This window comes from Nicotiana tabacum, chromosome 1 (assembly GCF_000715075.1).
Source record: "Nicotiana tabacum cultivar K326 chromosome 1, ASM71507v2, whole genome shotgun sequence".
NCBI classification, from domain to species: Eukaryota; Viridiplantae; Streptophyta; class Magnoliopsida; order Solanales; family Solanaceae; genus Nicotiana; species Nicotiana tabacum.
This window is the reverse complement of record NC_134080.1, coordinates 63,786,009-63,806,596: the sequence shown is the minus strand read 5'-3', so window position 1 is coordinate 63,806,596 and position 20,588 is coordinate 63,786,009. Positions and strand designations below refer to the sequence as shown.

The following is a 20,588-nucleotide window of genomic DNA, read 5'->3' as shown; positions in this document are numbered from 1 at the left end:
GCTATTTAAATAACAGCCCAATTGCATTTAAATTGTAGCCTAAATCTGACCCTAAATCAGACCCAATTTCCCCAACCCAATTTCATTTAAACCCGACCCCTAACCCAGTTTAACCGGCCCAACCCGGATCCTCTACCTACCCTCTTTAATCCAGGACGTTGATCCTCCAGCTTTCACCCTTACCATTTTTAACCCTGAAAGACCCCTAAACCTAATTCATTTTCCAACACCCGCCACCTCTGAATCCCTTCCCTCTCAATTCTCTCTGCAAACCCACATGAACCCTAGCTGTCGCTATCTAATTTCACCCTAATCCGCCTTAACCCCTGCCTAATCCATGGCCTCTCATGGCCATTTGAGATGTGTATCGGCCACTTATGGCTTCTGGGTGTTTGTTTCTGTGGTTTCATGGCCAGACCTCGAAGGAATCTGGTCTAGTCCTTGCTCGACTTCTGTTCATGGCCTTTCTTCGGCCATCCATGACCTTTCTCCGCCATTCATGGCCTTTCAAGTCAGATCCTTGACTTTCCTGGTTAGATCGGTAACTTTCAAGGTCTTTCTCACCTTTTCTGGGTTTTCCAAAATCCTAATCTTTAAGATCTTTCAATTTTCTTCAGATCTATCTTAGATCTTTGTTTACTACGAACTTCTTAAGTGTTTTCTCGAAGGTTCTTCAACTTTTCTTTCAAAACAACTCTTTATTTTTCGACGATTAGGGTTTTCCTTTAAGTTTTTCAAAAGATCTCTTCTTTGATTTTAATGTTGTTTGTGATTTTTTTATGTTTAAAACGATTTGCTCATGTTGTTCTTCTATCTATCTCAGCATGTTAAAAACCCTAGTTCCTTTTTTGGTCTTATCTGAGTTCTGAAACTATTTGTTTAAAGGTGTACTTGTTCGATTAAGTTCTTTGTTTATGGCTCTCTTTTCCTTGGTTGACTAATCTGATTTTGAGTTCTTATCATCTCTTAAATTCGGCTACTGTTGAAGCCCTAATTTCTTAGAAGTTTTGTCTCACTTGTTACTGTGAGACCTTTACTTGTTTCTGACTCTCTTTACCTTTTACTATGTTCTTCTTCATTGTTGATTCTATGTGACTACTTGACCTACTTGACTACTGTGCTTCGAATATTTTGTTTCTACTGAACCCTAGCTTACCCCTACTGCTATTATATGGTTGTGTTGCTTCTTTTTGTCAACATGTTTAACTCTGCATGCTTGTTCATCCCTTGCTATTTATATGGTGAAGTGCAGAATCATGTTCCTTTCTTGATTGATCTTGATTTCTTCGATCTTCCGACTAATTGTAAAAGGTTTTCTTACGAGCCCTAATTTTTACTCGTCTGTTTAAAATTAATTGATTCCTTTCCTTTAATATGATGTTTTACCTTGTTGAATCTTTTCCCAAAATAAGCACATTTTGTACTTAGACTTGGTTATTTACTTCATACTTTTACTACCCTCTTATATGGCAATAATCAATCTGTCCCCAAACTGATTTCTTTCCTTAATTAAACTTGTTACTACCCGTTAAACAGTGATTCCTTAATTAAAGGGAATCACTTGCGTTAATTGATTTTGATTGTGATTATTTCCATGTTTGTGTTTATGATTTTACCTCTTCTTTACTCGTTTTCAAAACTATAAATACACACCCCCTCTTCTTTCAAGGACACGAACAATTTGACTTCAAGAACACACACTTATACTTAAAACTTTCTCTCTTTTCTCTTACTACTTGTGTTACTGCTTTGTCTAGCCGGCTGAAAACCAAGGCTAGACTGTGGAATTTTGCTTACTTTTTGCACTTTGCTTCTCTACTGGTATGTCCTAGTTAATTTTCAAGCATCAACAACAACATGTTTCTTTAATTGTTCCAACTTCTCTCATTCTTGTTTACTTCTGCTTATGTTTCTGCAGTCAAGTTACATTACTAGTATGCTGAAATATGTTCCTTTCCCCTTTTAAATTAATGCTCTCCTATGTATATGAATCCCAAACCCCATGTCCCCTCTATGTGTTTGTGTTCCTTTGGTTGGTTTGTGGCCATGCCAGTATCACCTATTGTTGTGCATGACCGAACCAGACCCCTGTTGGGTCATGTGGTTACAAACAATGTATTCCCAAAAACCCTTTGACCCCTTTTATGACTATTAATTATGTGTTTTGATCATTACCCCAACTGATTTTAAACATTTCTACTACTGATTACCTTCAAAAAATAAACTTACCAGTCCAATTTTAAACAAACTCTTTTTTTTTAAACTGTGTATTCTGCACTTCCACTATATTCTTAGAACCTAGGTTCTGCCCCTCTTGTGTGAGCCTTGCCTTGGGACCCTCGAGCTCCCTATGAACTTGGACACATAAAGGCTGGCCCTTCCACACTGCACTTATTTCTATCTGGTTATGCAAACCTGGGTGTAAGCACTGCCCGGGGTCCCTTGAGGCCCTTAGAGAACTTTGACACACCCAGGTCAGAGAAAGGCTTTGAAACAACATTGACATTTGAGATAGTTTATTCCATAACTCAGAGAGGAAATCAAGAATCAGGCTTCCTATGGTTGTAACTTCTTATTTTTGCACTTTCTAATGTAATTCAGTCATTTTTGGTCTGTAATAATTTGTAACAAATATTGGGGTTGGCTAGTGAAAGGGATGGGATGATTATGCATGCTTTAGCTATTAGAAGGGTAGATAACATGCCTATAGTATCTGTTTAATAAATTTTGCATATTTTACTTCCACACTTAGACACCATGCCTATAGGGTCTGAATGACTATAATCAGACATCATGCCTACAAAGTTAAAATCAGCTTTGAAATTAGATGTCATGCCTATGAGATCCAAATCAATTTTTTATAGAAATCATGCCTATAGGAATTTCGCTGTGATCAAATGAATCCTGTCTGCTTCACTTCATGTTCAATTAGATACCATGCCTATAGGACCTAAATCAGCCTTTAATACTTAGATATCATGTCTGTAGGAATTAAAATCAGCTATAATAGAGATCATGTCTATAGGATCTAAAACGAGTTTAGTTAAAAATCGGTTTGACTCGTACAGTTCTGAATCAGTTTAAATAACCTGCTCTTTTAAATTAATACGGTTAGAAAGCATGCCTATATGATCCAAATCGCTCGTTTCGAATTGTTTACTGTTTTACTACATTCCTAATTAGTAATAGACATCATGCTCATTACTGCGCCTAGGAAAGCCTTAGGTAATAATGATAAAACCGAACTCGCCTTTGTTTAGTTAGCACTGCTACAACCAGCAGGCAGGCCTGATTCGGACTTCTTATCTGAGTTATGTAATAAATTGGTCTGCTTCAACAATTAAAACACCCTGCCTTAGTACTTTAAATTATAACCCTAACTGTGTTTAATTCATGCTATTTATATGCATTGTTTGCGGAGGTATATATGATCCTCTTAATTGTTTATGTGTTTCCTCTTTAAATGCAGTCCTACATGTTTTTGTCTGTCGTCTTAGCCTTTTACCTTTAAAACCTAAAAGTCAGCCTAAAATCCTCCCACTTATAGGAATATTAGTCCTAAATTCCTCCGGGACTGATAGGAATGGGACGGGTAACAACATGCAATAGAGGTCGAGACCAATCTGCGCTTTAATACCTTAGCGGGGTGGGAAGGGTAGATATGGATATGATAACAGGTGTGCTAATACCACGTGTATCCCCTCTTCTGAGGAGTGTCATACCGGATATTGCATTTATGTGATCCATATTATAAACAAACCTAGGACCCCCCCTCCTTTTTATATTCTCAAGTATTTATAAAACTGTAACTCTTTTTTTTTAAATTCGCTTTTTAATGATTGTTTTCAAACTCCTATGTGTTTAAATTTAAATCTCTTACTATTTGAGCATATACTAGTCTATTTGCTAACTGTACAAATTCACAAAACTGTCTGGCCGGGAACCATACTAGTGGATCCTGAGGGGTGCCTAACACCTTCCCCTTAGAATAATTTCAAGCCCTTATCCTATCTCTGGTTATCAAACAAATTTAGAAATGAACCTTATAGGTGTCCTAATTCACCTTAAATCATTAGGTGGTGACTCTTCAAAATGCAAACACCGTTCCCAAAAGGAATGAGTTGTCCCATCCCCAAAAATGTCATAAACCCAATTTTCCGATGTGAAGAGGGAAAAAAAGGGCGCGACAGTTGTGGTTCAAGTTAGTGTTTTCCTTTAAGCTTCATTATGTGTTTGTTTTTTCCATATGCTTAATTCATTTTTGTTAAATATTCGGCATTCACTTTTGTTGTTGTGTTTTTTTATTTTTTAAGAAAAGGAAATTGACTTTCCATATGGCTTATATTTATCTACAGGGGTGTAACTGGAAACTTAAAGGTTGTAGATTGAGTCTTCCTGATAGAGAAAACGGAGAACAGGTTAAGGAGTTTGATAAAATCTACAAACGATGCAAGGAGAGGAGTTTGATAAAATCTACAAATAAAGGGACGTCCAAAATGACTCGTTATAGAGAGAAAGAAGAGGAGTTTGATAATGTCTACAACGAGTTCAGAAAGTAGATGACTTTATCATTTGTTAGTTATGTTTCATATAATTTGTGTAGCAGTTATTTGTAGGCCACTTTCTCATTCCAGTAGTTTTAGGAAGTTATCTCCTAATTTTTAGGTGGATGGTGAATCCACCGGTCTTTTATAAGATTACTTGTAAACACATTCCTTTTTCTTCTCATCCATATTAAAAAAAAAAAATTGGCAATCAGACTTGAAAAATCTTATCTTGTCTCCTATTTCCCTCGCACTTTTCTCATTTCTTATAGTTACAAATGAAACTAGAAGGGAATATTCTGAAACTCGTATACAACATATCCAGTATAATCCCACAAATTAGGTCTGGGGAGAATATGTCACGGCCCAGGTTCTCCCTCCGTGAATCGTCGGGACGGCACCTAGTCTCTACGACTAGGTAAGTCTAACACTTTGCGGGAAATAAGACGAAAACATGAAAAACTAACAATTTAACAGGTAAATTATTTAAGAAATTTAGATGTCTCGCGACATATACAATAATCACCCTCGAATTGAACACAAATGCTCCCAAAACCCGAAATATCATGAATTACAAGCTACAGAAAGAAAACAATGCTTTTAAACTCTAGAATCTATCAACGAAGAAAATACAAGAAAGTCTTTAGCTTAAGGAAGAGTAGATAGGGACTCTTGGGTCTGCGGATGCGGCAGATATATCTCGAAGTCTCTACAATCGTCTCGCCTCACTGGTAATGCAACTAATGTGAGCTACCTGGATCTGCACACGAAAAACATGTGCAGGAAAGGGCATGAGTACACCACAGCGGTACCAAGTAAGTCCCAAGCCTAACCTCAGTCGAGTAGTGACGAGATTAGGTCAGGGGCCCCCGAGCGATATATATAACAAAATAATACAAAATGAAATATTGCAGTAAGAATAAATACTAAATTTAACAAGAATGAAATCACAGAAAAACAACAACTCAGTACACAGAGATAACAAGGGATCTCCCGGGATACCATCCCGTAGTCCCAAACGTAAATGTGCAGGGGGATCTCCCGGAATACCATTCTGTAGTCCCAAAGTAAATATATAGTACAGGGAGATCTCCTGGGATACCGTCCCGTAGTCTCAAACATAAACATGTAGGGGGATCTCTCGGAATACCATTCCGTAGTCCAAAGTAAATAGGCAACTCAATCAACATAAACAACAAATTCAACAAGGAATTCTACAGTTTAGACTAAGTTCATATGAATAAAGACAGGTAATTTTCACTAAACATGCTGCACAGAGTTCGGAGAGGCAGTTAAGGTAGTTAAGGCAGTTAAGACAGTTAAGGCAAGTAGGCATGCTTTCATAAGCTAAACAGGATAGTTATATATACTAGTGTTGTTCAGTTAAAGGAAAACAAATATTTGCTTAAAGAAAACGTGATTTTTCACCAAATATCTCGTGTACGCACTCGTCACCTCACGTACACAACGCTCATATATCAAACAATACCAAATCCTAAGGGGAGTTCCCCCACACAAGGTTAGGCAAGCCACTTACCTCGAACCAAGCTCAAATCAATCCGAAATCACGCTCTTACCACGAGTATCCAACTCCGAGTGGCCCAAATCTAATCAAATCAATTACATAACGTAAATATAGCTACAAGCAACTAATTTAGCTAATGGAATCAAAGCTAAGGCAAGAAAATAGAAAAAGCCCAAAAAGCCTCTCCGGGCTCACATCTCGGAATCGGGTTAAAGTCATAAATTATGAACACTCATTCACTCAAGAATCACTCGTGCAAAAATCAATTAAATCCGACGCCTAAATCCTACTCAAATCTCAGATTTTTGGTTGGGGAACTTTTCCCCCAATTTCTCAACTTCCTCATGTCACACCTCCTTTTACCACCTAAGAGGGGATATAAGGGAGCTTTTCCAATTAAAGTGACATTATTCGAAATGGGATTTTTTTTTTTTTTTTGGAATCGCTACTTGGAATAGTTTATTATGGTGTCCTAAGTCACCGGTTTATTTTAAATCTCAAATCAGGGAAATTTAGACTTTATTCAAAAGTCTGCGAACTAGAAATTCTAAGTAAGGAATTCTGTTAACCCGGGAGAAGGTGTTAGGCATTCCCGGGTTCCGTAGTTCTAGCACGGTCGCTTAAGCTATTAATAATTGGCATATTATCTGATCTACTATATATTTTCAACATATTGTGCATTTTTAAACTTTATAACCGCTTTTAATTATTCTATGGAATTATTCTGGAACAAGTTACGATTGTCGTATACTTGTTTGTTTGATACACATTGTGAATCGTGTCACAGGAACTGTACCCACAATCTACAACATGTTTAATTTATTAAAGTTATTAGAAATTATGGCCGGGTCACATAAATATACCTCCGAATTTGGAAATTAGGTATCACAGCTACGTCACGGGAACCGTACCCGTAGCTATTATGACTTTATTATAAGCGCGCCTAAAGCAAGCTACAAATGCTTAAAAATATTTTCTATACTAAGTTATAATACTAATATGAGGGCCATAGATTTAAGTGATTCGATTGTGATTGGCACACCTCGATTTATTTTTAAAATATTTGTATTTTTACTAAAGCAAACTAAGGATGCTCCCATTTAAATATAGTTTAAAATTAGGTATCATAACTACGCCAGGGGAACCGTACCCCTAGTTGTGATAATTTATTTAATCGTGCCTAAAGCAAGCTATGATGTTCATAAGTATTTTCTAAACTAGTTATGAATGTTCAAAGTATCTTCTACACTAGTTTTGGTATTAATGTGAGGGCCATAGATTATAAATTTCAATAGTAGATGGCACCCCTCAGTTAAACTTCTTCACATATATTTGGTCCGAGTTGAGAGCAGCGAGAGCAACGACTAACAAGATTCGCACACATTAAAGAGTCGAGCAAAAAAACAACATCAGGACAATTAGATACAACATCAAATTAGCACAAGTCCCAGATCTCCACAGTAAACCATGGGGGTAAAAAAAAAGTAGATAAATATACAATTTAAACTATTCATTTTTTTTTGATGCGCTAGTTCAGAAATAAACAGTGCAAGCATATCAGCAAGATTAATGAGATTTGTGGACTAGTTTATTTTAAACAATAAAGCAATTGACTAAGTAATGAGCTTTCTCAGTTAGTCAGTTACATCTGTTTACGCCTCTTCCTCATCCATCCCAAAAATGAAGCCAAACAAAATTGTTTATCGATTGGATTAAAGAAGATCATCCTCCAACTAAAATTCAAATCGTTCCCTAGACCAAATAAAAGTGTTAACAGAGGATCTAAACATAATTACAAAGTTGGATTTATGAACCAAATTGCATAACTTCAGCTTTTCCAATGAACTTCCCAACACAGAATACGTTGCCTCATCAATGAAATAATTCATTAGAATTTATAAAAATACGATCAAGTAAAAAGGCATTGTATCTCAAACAGAAGAAGCCTATGAGAAATTAAAAAAAAAACACCAATGTCAATGGATATTGAAGGAGAATTAGGAAATTTACTTCTAGAAAGAATGAGAATAGAAATCATCGCTGACAACTTTAGCAAAAACCACTTCGGCCAGTGGTGATCTGTTCTTGTTTAAACTTTTCAATTAAGGATTTTCCCTTTTTATTAAACTAAACTAAAAGAAGTAAAGAATCAGATTTTAACCAAAAACATCATACCATTTCCTTGCAATTTCAGCAAGTTTTTAGCACATAAATATCCAAACAACACTTATATTTCGAGATTGAGATAAATACCTCTAAACATCAGTAAATACAAACGTGAATAGCCAAATAAAGGCAAGAGGAAAGTTGTAGCTTAGCAAAACAGCATCAACGAAACACAGCATCATCTTCACGGCAATTCCATCAACAGCGCTCAACAGACCCAGAATACTCTTGACCGGAAAACTCGAATTGGCGATAGAAATTTCCAGTCGACTACGAATTCATAATCAGACTTCGATTTCAACTGAAAATCCATCACTTTTAAAACAGAAATCGATCAAAATATGAAGAAACAAAATGTTTTGTATTAAATACTTCAGGAGCTCTTTTCAAAGCTTTTTATGAGAGAAAAATGAAGAGAGAAGGTGGAGCGAAGGCAAAGGGGTGGCTGATTTTTTGATGCTTTGCACCGCTGTTCTCTTTGCTGAAGGGAAAAATGGGTTCTCCTTTTTGTGTGGGTTTGATTCTATTGAAGATGAGAGAGCAGCGAAGAACAAGGTCCAGGGAAACGGCGCTGTCCGTTCTTTAGTGTAGGTCCCTTAAGGTCCCATTTTTTTGAGTTTTTTGCTGATCCTAAGGACGAAGAAGATGAAGTTCAAAGGATTTGGAAGGTGAAGGAGAAGAAGGTCCAGCGGGGGTCTATTCTTTGGTCTTGAAGAAGATGAACAAGGGGTCATTTTGATGGAAAACGGCGGCTCTCCTAGAGTGTCTAGGTCTAGGGTCTGTAGGTTTTAATGAGAGGGGGGTCTTGGGCTAGGCGGGTCGGGTCAGGCGGGTTTAGGTAGGGAGATTGGGCTGGTCGGTGGGTCTGGGTAGGGATTTGGGCTCAATATTAATTTTGGCCCAATCAAGTTTAAACCAGCCTTTTCTTTTCAATTTCCTTTTTTTCTTTTGTTTTCTTTTTCTTCCTTTAATTAATTAAAAACCTAAATTAAATTCCTAAATTAATTTAAATTATAAAATTAGGCTAATTGTTTAACTATAATATTTATGAAAATTAGTTGATCCTAAATTAAAGAGAAAAATTAATGATCCAAAATTAAAAACTAAGAATGTAAAAATGAGCTATTTTTTTGTGATTTTCATTTTTGATAAAGCAATTACTTAACTAATTAATCCTAAAATGTGAACAAAAAATCTAAATGTATGCATGATATTTGTGGCATTTTTTTCATGATTTTAATAAAAACTGAATGTGCAAAAAATGCAAACAATTAATATAATTCTACAAAAATTCCTAAACATGGCAAATAATTAAGAAAAAATCTATTTTCTTGAATTTTATAGGAGTAATTCGTACAGGGCAAAAATCACGTGCTCACACCTCACTCCAATTCAGTAATTTAATGAAGAAAACAACTATGGATTAATGAAATATGTTTAAAATAATTAGGAATAGTTATCCAATGATTTCCTCTCAAAAACTCTTGAAAAATCTCCTTCCACCGAGCTCCAAATCGAATTTTGTATTATGAATTTCAAACCCTCAAAAATCTCCTTTTTTGCCTATTTATTTCTGCTTTTGCTATCCCAAGACCGCATATGCGGTCCCGCACCTGCCAAATTTCCATCGCAGGTGCGGCTTTTCACTTAATGCACCTCATCCGCTTCTGCGATCAAGATATCGCACCTGCGTGTGCGCACCTGCGGATCCTCGTCCGCTTCTGCGGTCCCAGACCGCTCCTACATTCCTTCACTCGCACCTGTAGGCATTGCAGATGCGGAACTCCTCTCGCACCTCTAACCCCATACCTTCTCCCAAAATCCGCTTTTGTGCTTAGTCGTTCGTATATGCGGCCCCGCACATGCGGTTCCCTACCGCAGGTGCAAAAACACCAGAACCAGCACACCTAAAAATCCTCTAAGTCCAAGTTTTCACCCGGTGAGCATTCGAAACACACCTGAGGCCCTCGGGATCTCAACCAAACATACAAACCAATCCTAAAACCCTATAAAAACATAGTGAGACCTTAAATCACATTAAACAATGCTAAAAACACAATTCATCCTCCAATCCAAACCTAATGAACTTGAAACTTCAAAATTCTGCAAACGATGTCGAAACCAACCAAACCACGTCCCATTGACCCCAAATTTTGCACACAAGTCATATTAAACACTAAGGACCTACTCCAACTTCCGGAATCGGATTCTGATCCCGATATCAAAAATTCCATTGCCGGCCCAAAACTCTAAAAAATCAACTTTCGCCATTTCAAGCCTAAATGAGCTACGGACATCCAAAACACAATACGAACATGCCCCTAAGCCCAAAATCACCCAATGGAGCTAATAGAATCGATGAAATTCCATTTCGGAGCCGTCTTTACACTTTTTAGACTATGGTCTAAATTCTAAGACTCAATCTCTTATTTAGGCACTAAGTGCTCAAAACACTCCGAAACTCAAAACAAATCCTCCCGGCAAGTCACAATAGTAGAAATAGATAACGGGGAGGCAGTTAATAGGGGATCGAGGCGTTAATTTTCAAAACGACCGGCCAAGTCGTTACATCCTCCCCCTCTTAAAACATTCATTCAATCGGCTGCGCATATCCTGCTCGGTCTCCCAAGTCGCCTCCTCGACCGGCTGACCCTGCCACTGAACCTTTACTGATGCAATGCTCTTTGACTTCAGCTTTCGAACCTAACTGTCCAAAATAGCCACTGCTTCTCAACATAAGATAGATCCTTGTCAAACTGGACTGAGCTGAAATCCGACATGTGAGACGGATCACCGTGATACCTACAGAGCATCGAAACATGAAATATCAAATGAACTCCTGCCAAGCTGGGAGGTAAGGCAAGCTCATAAGCAACCTCCCTAACACGCCGCAACACCTCAAAGGGACCAATAAACCTTGGGCTCAACTTGCCCCTCTTTCTGAATCTCATAACGCCCTTCATAGGCGAAACCCGAAGCAAAACCCGCTCTCCAACCATAAATGAAATATCGCGAACCTTTTGATCCGCATAACTTGTCTGTCTGGACTGGGCTGTGAAAAGTCTATCCTCAATCACCCTAACCTTCTCCAAAGCATCATGAACCAAGTTTATGCCCAATAATCTAGCCTCACCTGACTCAAACCAACCCATTGGGGACCGACGTCGCCAACCATACAGAGCCTCATACAGTGCCATATGAATGTTGGACTGATAACTGTTGTTGTAGGCAAACTCCACAAGTGGCAAAAACTCCCAAAAACCTTCAAACTCCATCACACATGCACATAGCATATCCTCAAGAATTTGAATAGTAAGCTCGGAGTGTCCGTCTACCAGGGGGTGAAATGTTGTGCTCAACTCCAACTGAATACCCAACTCATGTTGTACGGCTCTCCAGAACCATGATGTAAACTTTGTGCCCCGGTCAGAGATGATAGATACCGGCACGCCATATAGTATGACAATATCAAGGATATAAACTCGAGCCAGTTGCTCATAAGAATAGGTAGTCATCACAGGAAGGAAATGAGCCGACTTGTTCAGCCTATCTACAATCACCCATACTGCATCAAACTTCTGCTGAGTCCGTGGGAGTCCAACAAAAAAATCCATAGTGATCCGCTCCCCTTTCCACTCCGGAATCTCTAACTTCTGAAGCAATCCACCCAGTCGCTGATGCTCATACTTCACCTGCTGGCAATTTAGACACCGAGCAACATACTCCACTATGTCCTTCTTTATCCTACGCCACCAATAATGCTGCCTCAAGTCCTGATACATCTTCGTGGCACCCAGATGAATAGAGTACCGCGAGCTATGAGCCTCATGAAAAATCAACTCACGCGAACCATCTACATTAAGCACACATAGCCTACCCTGCATCCTCATAGCACCATCATCCCCAATAGTGACCTCCTTATCATCACCGTACTGGACCATGTCCTTAAGGACAAGCAGATGGGAGTCATCATACTAACGCTACCTGATACGATTATAAAGAGAAGACCGAGAAACCACACAAGCCAATACTCGACTAGGCTCAGAAATATCCAATCTCACAAACTGGATGGCTAAGGCATGAACATCCAACGACATGGGCCTCTCTACTGTTGGTAGATAAACCAAACTCCCCAAACTCTCTGCCCGATGACTCAAAGCATCGACCACCACATTGGCCTTCCCTGGGTGGTACAAATTAGTGATATCATAATCCTTAAGCATCTCTAACTACCTCCTCTAGCGCAAATTAAGATCCTTCTACTTAAACAGATGCTGCAAACTCCGGTGATCAGTATAGATCTCACAAGGGACACCGTACAAATAATTCCTCCAAATTTTCAAGGCATGAACAATCGCAGCTAACTCGAGGTCGTGGATAGGATAGTTCTCTTCATGCACCTTCAACTGTCTGGACGCGACAATAATAACCCGCCAAACCAAGAAACCTCTGGATCTCTATAGTTGAGGATGGTCTAGGCTAACTCTGCACTGCCTCCACCTTCTTCAGATCCACCTTGATCCCTTCACTCGACACTACGTGACCCAAAAATGCCATAGAATCCAACCAGAACTCACATTTTGAAAACTTTGCATATAATTTCTTTTCTCTCAAGGCCTGAAACACCGTCCTTAGATGCAGCTCATGATCTTCCCGACTCTAGGAGTACACCAAAATGTAATCAATAAAGACAATGACGAACGAGTCAAGATATGGCCGGAATAGACAGTGCATTAAATGCGTAAATGTTGTTGGGGCGTTGGTCAGCCAAAATGACATAACAAGGAACTCGTAATGACCATACCGAGTCCTGAAAGCAGTCTTTGAACGCAAATCAATCTTGGAAAACACTCAACCACACTATAACTGATCAAACATGTCATCAATATGAGGCAAAAGATACCGGTTCTTCACTGTAACTTTGTTCAACTGACGATAATCAATGCACATCCGCATAGAACCATCCTTCTTCTTCACAAACAAGATAGGAGCACCCTAAGGTGATACACTTGGCCGAATAAAGTCCTTATCAAGAAATTTCTGTAACTATTCCTTCAACTCAGGAGGGGCCATACGATAAGGAGAAATAGAGATGGGCTGAGTGACCAGCAACAAATCAATGCCAAAATCTATATCTCTGTTGGGCGGCATGCCTTGAAGATCAGCTGGAAACACATCAGGAAAATACCTCACTACTGGGATTGAATCAACTATAGGGGTATCAATACTGACATCTCTCACATAAGCTAGATACGTATCACACCCCTTCTAGACCATTCATTGAGCTTTAAGAAATGAAATAACTCTACTGGGAGTGTAATCTAAAGTACCCCTCCAATCTAATCACAGTAAACCTGGTATCACCAACGTCATAGTTTGGCGTGACAATCAAGAATAGCATAATGGGGCGACAACCAGTCCATGCCCAAGATAATATCAAAATATACCATGCTGAGCAATAATAACTCGGCTCTGGTCTCAAAACCACTAAGAGTAGTCAAACACGACCGATAAAAGTGGTCCACAACAAGAGAATCTCCCACAGGAGTAAACACATAAATAGGGGAACTTAATAAATCTCGAGATACGCCCAATTGCGAGGCAAAATAATAGGACACATAGGAATAAGTGGATCCCGGATCAAATAGAACCGATGCATCTCTATGACAGACTGGAACAATCCCTGTAATGACCAAATCGGAAGCAACAACCTCTGAACGAGAAGGAAGGGCATAGTATCTGGCCTAGCTTCCCCCTCCAGGGCGACCTCTACCTCCCTAACCTCCACCTATAGCTGGCTGTGCAGGTGAGGCGGCAGCTGGTGCCGTAATCATAGCCTGAGATTCTTGTGGAGCATGCTATGGCTGAGAAGTCTGTGGAGGTGCACCCCTCCTAAGCCTGGGACAATCCCTCACCATAATGCAAGTGTTACCATACTCAAAACAAGCTCTGGGAGGGCGTGGCTGTTGTGACTGGCCCGTGCCAGGTCTGTTAAACTGACCACTGAAAGCACCCCGTGTAGGAGGCACACTAGATACTCGAGTTGCATAATAAGATTCCTGAGGTCTATGAGGAGCTGGAATACCACTGGCCGCTGGAAGAGCTGAATGAACAGTGCGACTCACATAGCCCCTACCATGACGAACTACAGCTGGGGCAAGGGGCAAGAATAATGGCCCGACTCCAGAGACCTCTTGGCCTCTCTCTCCTCCCTATCCCGAGCAAGCATACCCTCTACCCTCCTAGTAATACTCACCACTTGCTAATACGTGATATTCATCTCTAACTTCCAGTCCATGCTAGACCTGATGCTGGGAATAAGCCCTCAATAAACCGGCGAACCCTATCTCTTACTGTAGAAACCAAGGTTGGTACATGCCTAGCCAAGTCAGTGAAACATACGATATACTATGAAACAGTCATAGTACCCTGGCACAACTGCTCAAAATCCATGCACCATTCGTCCCTGAGGCTTTGAGGGACATACTCCCTCAAATACATATCCGAGAACTGAGTCCATATAAGGGAAGCTACCTTGGCCAGACTATCCAACTCAAAAGTACGCTGCCACTGATAGGCTGCCCCTTGAAGTTGGAAGGCAGTGAAAGAAACCCCACTCAACTTTGCTATGCCCATAGTGCAGAGGATATGGTGGCACTCCTCAAGAAATCCTTAAGCATCCTCTGATACTAGACCATTGAATGTAGGAGGGTCGAACTTCTTATACCTCTCAAGCCTCTGTTGCTCTTCCTCTGAAACAGTTGCCCTATCCTCGGGTTAAGCTGGGCTGCAAGTGGTACCAGTATAACCTCTGGGATCTGATCGATCTGAAATAGCTACTCTGGGGTGCGGGCGGCGGGAGTCCGTTCTCCTCCCCCGGCCTGAGATCTGGCTATAGCAAGGGGAATCAACCCTGCCTGGGCTAGAGTTATGTACATGCTCATGAACTGCGCAAGGGTCTCCTGGAGAGCTGGAGTAGTAGTAGTAGTAGTAGGCGTATCAAGTGCCTGGGATCCGGTTGGAGCTACTGGAGGCTCCTCTGTAGTCTGTAGCAGCTCGTCCGGGTGCTTTGGCTATACCACATGCGCGTCCTCAGCCTCTTCCCCGGCCCCAGCCTCTAGCGGCTCTAGTAGGGGGCGCGGGTGCCTGGTCATCTCTGGTAGCACGTGTCCTCACCATCTATGAAAGAATAGAATACAGAAGTACAGGATTTTAGAATTTAGAATTCAATAATCTCGCACGACAAGGAATCAAATGAAGTGTAATTTTCCTAACAGTTCCATATCCTCCTGAAGATAAGTACAGACGTCTCTATACTGATCCACGAGACTCTAATAAACCGACTTGTGACTCACGACTTCTATGAACCTAGGGCTTTGATTCCAACTTATCACGACCCAAGTTCTCCCTTCGTGAATCGTCGTGACGACACCTAGTCATCCTAACACTTTGCGGAAATGAGAAGAAAGCATGAAAAACTAACAATTAATAGGTAAAGTTATTTAAGAAATTTAGATGCCGCTCAACATATACAATAATCACTCTCGAACTAAACATAAATGCTCCCAAAACCCAAAATATCATGATTCACAAGCTACAGAAAGAAAACAGTGCTTTTAAACTCCAGAATCTATCAACGAATAAAATATAAGAAAGACTTTAACTTAAGGAAGAGTAGATAGGGACTCCTAGGTCTGAGGATGCGACAAATATACCTCGAAGTCTCTACAGTCGTCTCGCCTCACTGGTAATGCAACTGATGTGAGGTACCTAGATTTTCACACAAAAAACATGTGCAGGAAAGGGCATGAGTACACCACAGCGGTACCAAGTAAGTTCCAAGCCTAACCTCGGTTGAGTAGTGACGAGATCAGGTCAAGGCCCTACTAGTATATATATAACAAAATAATACAAAATGAAATATCCTAGTAAGGATAAATACTAAAATTTAACGAGAATGAAATCACAGAAAAACAATAGCTCAGTACATAGAGATAACAACAGGGGATCTCCCGGGGTACCGTCCCGTAGTCCCAAATGTAAATGTGTAGGGGGATCTCCCGGGATACCGTCCCATATTCCCAAATGTAAATGTGTAGGGGGATCTCCTAGAATACCGTTCCATAGTCCCAAAGTAAATATACAGTATAGGGGGATCTCCCAGGATACCGTCCCGTAGTCCAAACATAAACATGCAAAGGGATCTCCCGAAATACCATTCCATAGTCTCAAGGTAAATAGGCAACTCAAATCAACATAAATAACAGTTTCAACAAGGAATTCAACAATTTAGACTAACTCCATATCAAAGAAGACATGTAATTTTCACTAAACATGCTGCACATAGTTCAGATAGGCAGTTAGGGCAGTTAAGACAGTTAAGGCGCATAGGCATGCTTTCCTAAGCTAAACAGGATAGTTACATATATTGGTATTGTTCAATTAAAGGAATAGAAATATTTGCTTAACGAAAATGGGGTTTTTCAACAAATATCCCATATATGCACTCGTCATCTCACGTACACGGCGCTCATGTATCAAACAGTACCAAATCCTAAGGGGAGTTCCCCCACACAAGGTTAGGCAAGCCACTTACCTTGAACCAAGCTCTTGCCATGACTATCCAACTCTGAGTGGCCCAAATCTAATCAAAATTAATTACATAATGTAAATATAGCTACAAGTAACTAATTTAGCGAATGAAATCAAAGCTAAGGCAAGAAAATAGAAAAACACCCAAAAAACCTCCCCGGGCCCACGTCTTGGAATCGGGTAAAAGTCACAAATTATGAATAAACATTCACTCATGAGATCACTCGTGTAAAAATCATCCAAATCTAAAGTCTAAATCCCACTCAAATCTCAGATTTTTGGTTGGGGAACTTTTCCCCCCAATTTTTCAACTTCCTCACTCCAATTCCTTAATTTAATGAAGAAAACAACAATGGATTAATGAAATATGATCAAAATTGGATTAGGAATAGTTACCCAATGATTTCCTCTGAAAAACATACCAACCAATCCTAAAACACCATACGAAGTTAGTCGAACCCTCAAATCACATCAAACAACGCTAAAAACACAATTCATCCTCTAATCCAATCTAATGAACTTGAAACTTCAGAATTCTACAACCAATGTCGAAATCAACCAAACCATGTCTAATTGACCCCAAATTTTACACACAAGTCATATTCAAAAAGGTAGACCTACTCCAACTTCCGAAATCGAATTCCGACCCCGATATTAAAAATTCCACTGCCGGCCCTAAACTCCAAAAAAATTTGACTTTCGTCATTTCAATCCTGAATGAGCTATGGACCTCCAAAATATAGTCCGAACATGCCTCTAAGACAAAAATCACCCAGTGGAGCTAACAGAATCGACGAAATTACATTCCGGAGCCGTCTTCATACTGTTCCGACTACGGTCCAAATTCTAAGACTTAAGCTCTCACTAAGGGACTAAGTGTCCAAAAGCACTCCAAAACTCAAAATGAATCCTTCCTGTCACACCTCCTTTTTCCGCACCCGCGAAGGCGCAAGGGGAGTTTTTTCCAATTAAAGGACAATCGAGAAGGGATTTATTTATTTATTTCAGAGTCGCCACTTGGGAGATTTAGGGTGTCCCAAGTCACCAATTTTAATCCCGAATCAAGGAAAAGAATGACTCCATATTACAGTCTGCGCACCAGAAATCCGGATAAGGAATTCTGTTAACCCGGGAGAAGGTGTTAGGCATTCCCGAGTTCCGTGGTTCTAACACGGTCGCTCAACTGTCATATTCGGCTTATTTATCTGATTTTAAATACAATTATGAACCAATGTGCCAATTTTAACTTTTTACCGCTTTATTATTATTATTTCAAAAGAATGTGAACATCGCTTAAAACATGTCTTTGGACTGCGTCACATGAAATTCACCCACAATCCGGAACATATTTTATTTGATGTTTTGGGATTTGGATCTGGGTCGCATGAAATGCACACCCCAAGTTTTAAGAAAGTAGATTATTAAACACGCACCTAAAGAGACTATCGTGTTATTATTTTGGGAAGGGCCATGAAATTTGCTAAACGGCCCGTCCCGGAATCTAAGTATTTAATATGTACATTTAGAGGGCCCCGCAGCTTCTACATTTTTTGTTTGTCGAGGCTCGTCTCATTTTTATTTTAAAGGATAAACCTATAATGACTATATTTCCTATTAAGTTCGTCTCTAAAATAAAAGAAAATCTCTTAATTATTTACATGCTTGCAGATTATTTACAGCAGGATCCGAAATGCTTTTACAGAATAAGGAAACATGACCATGCATACGGACAGCTGATCGAACATTATGGGCCCAAATCCAGCTCATGTGGAATGGGCCAGACCTGGGCCACTATTTATCCGAGGCGGGTCTGCTTGGTCTGTTTTGACCTGGGCTCGACCTTCATAAGGTTGAGGGGCGCGGACTTGTGCTAATTGTTATAAGGGTGTGGCTTGATAATTATAACGAGGCAGTTTATCAAAAGAGAATGAAAATTAACTGAGGCAGATAGTTTTATTCTTTGACATGCATTAAAAGAGAATGCTAATTACAAAACACAACTAATTTCCAAGACATAGCCTAGTATACTGCCAATCCTTTTGTCTGTCAACCTAACCAACATATGATATTAACCCATACTACATTTTTTTGTATTCACTATATGAAAGGACCAACTCCAATACCCAAACAAGATTGTAAACCATTACACACTACATAATCATCTATATAGCAACTACATGTGGACATAGATGTCTTCAAATCTTCCCTTTTGTATTCATGCTCGACTTTCAAATTACATGGACAGTATTAGTTGTGTACCTGGTATAGAGGAACAAAAGAAGAAGGAAAAGGATCAGCTGAGTAGTACACAACAAACAACAGCAACAGCAGATTCACAGCAACAACACATCAACAACAACCAGCCAACAATGATGAAGCTCAGCAAGGAGTCGAGCAACAAATAAACAATCCCAGAAAAACAGAGTAGGAAATAACAGCCCAGAATGTTGAATGTAACAGCAACAGAAATCCAATGACCACAAGAAAGCTTGGCAAACGACAGAAAAGCAAAACCACAAAGACAACCTGATCAAACTGGACTCTTACACAGTTTCTTCTAGACAATACTCATTCACAATGTTCTGAAATTTATTTCTGTTTTTTCTTTTTCAGCTTTCTTACTCACAGAATCTCTCAAGACTCCAAAAAAAAAAATTCCTTTTCTAATGGAAGGTCTGCCTCTTTTATAGCCTAACCTTAACACTTTACAGTCTGTTTTACAACTCAAAATTGCCCCCCTCCCGTTGTTTTTCCACTCACTTCTTTTAAATAAACAAAACTCCCATCAAATCCCTGACAGCCCTCTCTCTTTTGTTGTTAAAATGTACTGATCACTTGTTTATTTAACCAAAGTATGGGCAGTAGGAATATAATCTGACAGCACATGCTGTCCAATTATTTTAATTCCTTAAAGCTAACCATACACATGCTGCCCACGGTCTAAACCAAATGGCATCGTGTTTTAAAATCAAAGTCTGAACCTGCCATTATAACCCTTCCCCTAGATGTTCTTTAATTCGATTTGAACAAAATCAATAGGCAATACAATTCAGTTCCTAATGGGACTCAAATACGATCACAGCAGAAATAAGCAATACGAATCAAGTTGTTACCATTAATGATTGAAACTAATTGACGACATATATCGACTCGACTATATTAATCGTAACACATAACAATCAATCTCTCATATAAACAACACGTATAGAGTCCCGAATGACTTCAGACAAATTTGTTCAAACACTGGGAACTTATATGAATTAAACTCGTTTGACGACTAATCTAATTGATGAACACGTATATCACAGGGTATATTCAGAACACAAACAGAAGACAATTGACCAAATAAAAAGGCCTTTAACAGAGATGGAAGAAATCCGAATGAAAAATAACAAAATGACAAACAAAAACAACAAAATATGCTGACAACTTAATTAGAACTAAAACAAAAGAAAGGAAAACTTACCAAAAGAGTTTGAAATCAAAATGACCCAAATCTGACTCAACTTCGAACTCTTGAGGCCGAACAAACTTTAATCAGGGTGTTCTCACGTGAGAACACCTTGATTAAGGTCTATTAGACCTCAAACCCTTGTCAAGACCGGCCGGATTCCCCAGGTGCATGTGTTTCAAGTTCTGGATTTTCAGATCTGGATTTTTAGGAGTTGTGGGTAGATTCGGACCAAACCAAGCTTGGTTTGGTCAAGAGGAAGGTCAGGGGAGTGTCTGGTATGAAGATGGGGTGGTTTGGCATAGATCGA

General features: G+C 39.5%; 1 long non-coding RNA gene across 1 annotated transcript; it reads right to left on the bottom strand.

The window, feature by feature from the left end:
• Positions 1-4,999: 4,999 nt before the first annotated feature.
• Positions 5,000-8,990, bottom strand: LOC107784641 (uncharacterized). The gene is made up of 3 exons (XR_001647719.2): positions 8,323-8,990; positions 6,082-6,151; positions 5,000-5,304 (listed from the first exon to the last, which is right to left on the bottom strand). It is a non-coding gene; the product is annotated as an uncharacterized LOC107784641 (long non-coding RNA).
• Positions 8,991-20,588: the final 11,598 nt, after the last annotated feature.